Raw genomic sequence first — 6,761 nt, 5'->3', positions numbered from 1 at the left:
AGAACACACACACACACACACACACACACACACACACACACACACACACACACACACAGTCACTCAGAACCCACTGAGAGTAGAAACACTAGCACCAATGCAGAAAATACTAACTTACTCATCTTTACACTACTCAATAGTTTCTTTAGCGTAAAGATATAGAATTATAATATACCAATTTAGTTTCTTTATCCCTCGTGTTGTCCTCGGGTCAAAATGGTCCGTTTTCCTTTATCAGTGTTCTTTTTTATTCCACAAAATAACATGATTGATTCCACACAACGCTCTTTGGCAAGTACAAATCTCTACTTTCATTCAATGCTATAAAATTATTTAATTTCATAGCATTAAAAAAAAAAAATGGTTTCAAAATGGTATTAATTAAGAGTTGACATATTCCAGTCTGTGATTATCATCAACATCCATTCCTTTAATTTTAGTCAAAATAATTCCTAATTTCTGCTTTTCTAACTCAAACATTAGGTATAATTTCCTTTAAATGAGGTTTATTGTCCATAAATTCAAAAAATAACTGTAAAAATAACGTCAATAAGTTAGTGTAACGTAGTGTTAAACGTAAAAAAGTGACAAATATTGAAAAAGGTGTTGAAAAAGGGAAAAAAACATAAGAAAAAGTTAAAAACATTGATTTTCAATTTTAACGGTAAGACAATACAAGGGTTAAAGGAAAGATGTAGAATTTTAAAAATTATAATATACCAATTTTTTGTGTAGTTGACTGGCTGACACTGGCAAATTTACAGAGATGGCAATTAATGTGTGTTGTCCTTTATAAAATAAAAAATCTCCACTTTTGCACAACACTTTGCTACATCAAACCCTCTTGTTCCCTGCGTTCGGGTGAATTTTCTGCAACAATTTGTGCATTTCCTGCATCAAGTTATGGTGCATATGTCTTTGTAAAGGCATTTCTCCCCCCCCCCCCACCCCCCAATTAGAATGGAAGTGTTATGATCGTGATTAAGTGGTATCATTGATCTGGGGTGGGGTTAGACGGTTGAGGCCGGAGCGGGGGAGCACCCAGCGGGGGTCCTGACAGTTTCTGTCTACATTACAGATGGTTTATGAACGCATGGATATCTGTTAATCTGACACCGCACACTCAAAACTCCTGGCTTATTATTTGTGTTGGGTCAAAAATGATGGGTCATTTTTGTCAGCAAGTAACCATTTTCGGGGTTATAGGGTAATATTTTGACCAAATTCCAGGGTTGTTTGGGTTATTTTTCAAAGAGTAACCCATGTTCTGGGTTAAAGGGTCTCTCTCTCTCTCTCTCTCTCTCTCTCTCTCTCTCTCTCTCTCAATCCCACTTGTGTGTTGTGTACATTATGATATAACCATCTTACCATTTGTAGGAGAAATAAAGTGACACCTCCTTTAATAGAAGAAATAAGTTCCTATATTACGTCCTTGTCCCTATCACATATACATCAGCCTGACAGGAATTCAGAAGAAGAGGACGAAGAAACTCCCCCTTCCCTCTCTATCCCCTTCAAAGAACGCCCCCACCCATTGTTTCCTTCTAATATTGTTATTACAGTGTGACCTAAAATAGAAAATTTTATAAAAAGTAAAATAAAATGAAATAGGTCCAAGTGTGTGTTTGTGTTTGTGTTTAATTTAATGCAATAAAAATGTAAAAGTACTTTAAGTGTGTAATATAAGATAAAATATCTTGGGTTGTGGGTTTGAATCCACAAAAGGAACTGGGTTGTTTTAACCCAACATTTGGATCAGGTACAGTATTTAACCCAGAAGTTGGGTTATATTACCTACAATGTTGGGTTATTTTAACCGAATATTTGGTTCAGGTATTTAACCCAGAAATTGGGTTATATTAACTACACTGTTGGGTATTTGAAGTATTTAATCCAGAAGTTGGGTTATTTTAACCCAACATTTGGGGCATTTAACCCAGAAGTTGGGTTATATTAACTACAATGTTAGGTTATTTTAACCAAATATTTGGGCCAGGTATTTAACCCGTAAATTTGGTTATATTAACTAAAATGTTTGGTATTTTAAGTATTTAACCCAGAAGTTGGGTTATTTTAACTAGAATGTTGGTTATTTTAAGTAAAAACCCAGAAGCTGGGTCAAAAAGGGTTGAACTAACCCATAAATGAGTTGGTCCCTTTTTATCCCAGGGTTAAAAAGTGTGTAGTTTCAGGGATAGAATCAGCGCTAATCCTGTGACTAGCCGATAAATCCACTCACAATGAGACCCGATGTGTGGACGGCGTAAGCAAACACACTTAATGCACAAACACAATTAACACAGACACATTGTCGGATGGTCCCGGATGAAAATCAATAAAAGCAGTTAATATCTTAAATGGCAGGAAATTCCAAATCGTGTAATCTACACAAACTCAAAGTCAGACTTAAAGGGGCAATTTCAATCTTAACAGTTGCAGTGATGGATTAGATGCCTGTTACAATAACACTGAGATTAGAGGCGGATGGGAGAAGGGGGAGCAAGGAAGTTGGATGATAAACAATATTCCTCGGGGCAGATTTTACCAAAGACATGAAGAGAACGTAACAGTGTGAGTCTGAATCATAATGAAACTTTGCAGCACGCGACGATCATTTTCTATATCCAAATTCAATCAGAAGGGAAAGAAATCAATGAGCTGCGAGGCTTCCTGCTGATATTACAGTGATGTTTCAAGTCCGAGTGGGTGGACAAAATAATGCAAACACGTCAGAAGACTTTAAAGGAATAGCTTGACATTTTGGGGAATGTGCTCCTTCCCTTTGTTTCCGAGAGTTAGATGAGAAGATCGATGCCACAAGTGGTTTCGATCTTCTCGTGTAACCTTCAAACCATGCCTTTAACTTTGACACAATGCCATCAGAATAAGAAAGGTTGTCTACTGTAATGAGACACAATAGGTCGAATGCCAATCAGTGGCGTCTGTTAGCTATGAAAGAGTCATACAACATGGAGCGGAATTTTTCACTTTGATTTGTGAGTTTTCATGGAAGCATATTTGCAGTGCACTGTACTGGAGGTTGGTGAAAAGCCCTGTTTTTACAGAAGTCATTTTGAAATGGAACGTTACTAAAAGCCCTGGACAAACCAGAGAACACAGACCTCCGCCAAGCCCAATAGTCCAGTCTTCTATGACATGCAGAGTTGCATGTAAGAAGATGATATGTGTCTGGATATATTTCCAAAACTACGGACCTTTTCCCAGCAGACATTTTGACCTGTCATAGTAGGAGAAGCACGGCGCGGAAATTGATAACCGTAACGATGGTGGAATTCCATCTAGTGTCCCGGTGAGCTGTTTCAGTGAGTCAGTATGCAACACCAGGGTCGCTCCTAAATGGAATGCAGCCATCATTAAAGGTGCTCTAAGCAGGGACAGCCTCAATCAGTAAGGTTTGCCCCATGTTGGCTGAGTCCTGCAGCGGCCCGGGTTCAAATCCGACCTTCGGCCCTTTGCTGCATGTCGACCCCCATCATGTCTATCACCTGTCACTTTAATAAAGCGAATAGCCCCGAAAAATAACCTTAAAAAGGAGCTCTAAGTGATGTTGGGGGATCTTCCAGGTAGTCATTCTAAGAATCCTGGATTTGGGCATGTTGACCCTGTCCCAGCGTACTGCGACACTTGAATTATGGGTATAATCTTACAGTGATAGCAGCAACTATGCTTTGAATATGATTAGTCAAAATGTCGGCTATGAAAAAGGCCCACTGTCATTTAAATCTTTGTTTCTGTTTTAACACTGTTATCCCTATTTAGTTGACTTTACTAGACATTTGTGTTGAAACCTGTTTCCCTAAACCGTCAGATTTTTTTGGGCAACATTGATTTTTTTTTTTGTTAATGTGTTTTTGTTCAAAGGACTTTAAGTTTTGCATCTTAAGTTTGTCTTTTTATACATTTTATTCATCAAAACTTTAATAGGTTTTGATGTTCTGTTGTGACAGTAAAACAGATTATGATCATATTATTTTAGTGAGAACTGGGAAATCTGTTTATGTTTTGCAATGCTTTTCTGGATTTTTTTTTTTAATTATACAATATATCGGCCGATATATCGGCATATCAGATTTTTGAATAACCAAATATTTGTATCGGCCTTAAAAATCCTTCATTGGTCGGGCTCTAATGGTTTTCAAACAAACATGACAGAATAAGTAGTGAACACTAAAAAGTTTAATTATAGAATTTTAGAACTACTTACTCCCTAATTTTCCTTGTAAAATGGGTAAATGAAGTGTCTTCAAGTGTGTGCATCACTTGTTCTATCCTTATATTTTTACAGTATAGTTATATATAGTTTATAGTACTCAAACCTTTCAGCACCTCAATTAATGCGTTGTCAGTTGTGGCCCACCGCTCTGATCCAGGATTAGACAGGTTAGTCAAAGCATTAAAAAGATGTGTTTGTCTTTGCGCTGCCTTGATACGTCTTTCCTCACTCGGCATTTAACAGCTTCTGTGTGTGTGTGTGCGTGCGTGCGTGTGTGCGTGTGTGTGTGTGTGTGTGTAGAGAGTGAAGGAGACAGACGAGGTGAGACGTGTAAGCCTGTTGCTTGTGGCAGAGTTAGCCGGGATTAGAACATGTATCTGTGGGATCAGGCTGAGGGTGGTGGGACCCTACAGCCCTCCACCTAACACCATCTGTCCAAACAGCCCACGCCTGTCCTCAACTCGGTCCCTCTTTCGTTCACTTCTTCTTCTTTTTATGTGCTATTTCTTGTCCTCTTGCTTTTTTAAACCCTCACCTCTGCTTGTGGTGTACTCTGGTCCCGGGTTTGTCTGGTTCCATGACGCTGTGTGGCCCTTGGAGCCACTTTGGGACTAAAACCTGCAGGATATGAAGCCGGGTTTACAAGGTGACGGGGAGCTGAGCTTTCATTTGAGGGGGTGTTCGGGCAATAATGGGAGATGCGTAAGCTTAAAGGGTCACAGCAAATCACCAAGCAATAATTTCACACATTATTACTTCAGGATTTCACATATCTGTCTTTGAGATGTCTTCTGACCCCATTTATGGTGATCAAAGCATAAAGAAATGACATTTTACATATGTATATGTATATGTATATATATATAAACTGTATACATATAAACTGTATATATTTAGAGATGTAAAAATATGTAGAAATATAAATCTATCTGTACATCTGTTTTTGAGATGTCTTCTGCCACCCACTTATGGTGTTCAAAGCATAAAGAAATGACATTATATATATATATATATATATATATATATATATATATATATATATATATATATATGTATTGCATATATATACTGTATATAATTAGAGAGAGAACTATATATATAGATCTATATATGTATATTCATTTTAAATGTTATATATATATTCTGTGTATATATATATATATATATATATACTGTATATATGTACTCTATATAAATACAGCATATATACTGTATGTATATACTGTATAGAGAGCTAGATCCGTCTACATATACATATATATTATATATATACTAATAATTTGGTAATTTACATATATAAAATAAAATAAAAAAAATTTATGAAAAAATATTTGCAAACTTTAGAGGTCTTGGTAAACCGAAGAATACAAATGTAGTGGTTATAGGGGGGTTATGTCCCAGACATTTTCTTTTGGGATGGGGACAGTGATGTCCTGGTGTCTCTGCTGGTTGTGTGCTACAACAGGACTCCAGAGAGCAAATACGCATAGGCCTAGGTCCAAAATGTTGAACTAGTCCTTTAAAATCCCATCCATCAACAAGCACTGCCCAAAAACCTAAAAATAATTCAGTTATTTCTAGAAACTGAACGTCTGTACATGAACGCAGGGCATTTATGTGACTAAAATTAAATAAGCTGTACTCACAACTTACAGTAGTAGGGAAACTACAAGCTGCAGTTAGAATACAACCTCTACAGCTTCTTCTACTCACGACTACTATCTCTTCCCATTATGAAAATCACAGTGTGGGATCCTGGCTAATTACCTAAATATACCTCTGGAAATAAGACCGCAGAAGAACAGTGAACCGTCTCGGGCTGTAAAATGGAGTCCCACCTGAATTTGAGGGACACTGAGGTGAATCTAAGTGGCTGTGGGACAAATGCGTAGACTTAGGAGGGGTGGTGGTCTGTTTGGCATGAAGTATGAGGTAAGTTCCTCTGTGTCTCCCCCTCTCTTTGTCCCTCACCCTCATGGGAGGCCCTGTTGGTTTAGCTGCTAAGCTTTCCCCGGAAACACAAATGATGGACAGATAGAGAGGTTAAAACGGAGAAAGAGAGGAAGAGAAATGGAGTAGACACTGTTATGAGGGTTTTTTCCTCCTATATAGTCATATTTTCCTCAGTCATCAATACGTTCCTTGATCATCAGAGATTCACATCTGTGTCGAGCGGCAAAGTCAAATACTTAAATCCTGCTTGTGAGTCTTGAGCTGTTTCCATGAGTCAGCGCGTCTGGTTGCATTAAAGGTTTTTGTTTACTGCCCAAATGAGATTTGTGAAGGCACTATTAACTCACTGATTCCTCAACGAGACGCTATTAAGACACAGAGAGACTCCGGATTAACAAGTTTAGCTTATAAGGAGCATGGAGAAATGCTTGTAATGCATTTCTCCGCTCAGTGGACTTAAGTGGGTCTGAGAAAAAGAAGGAAAAACATACAGATTTAGAATTAATTCACAGATTTTGAGCCTAACTGCAAGAGGCGGGGCCGTGTGGCAACACGGGCGGGGGGGGGGGGGGGG

The sequence above is a fragment of the Etheostoma cragini genome, chromosome 9, assembly GCF_013103735.1.
Source record: "Etheostoma cragini isolate CJK2018 chromosome 9, CSU_Ecrag_1.0, whole genome shotgun sequence".
In the NCBI taxonomy this organism is placed as follows: domain Eukaryota; kingdom Metazoa; phylum Chordata; class Actinopteri; order Perciformes; family Percidae; genus Etheostoma; species Etheostoma cragini.
The sequence above is the reverse complement of the archived record's forward strand: the minus strand, read 5'-3'. Positions refer to the sequence as shown.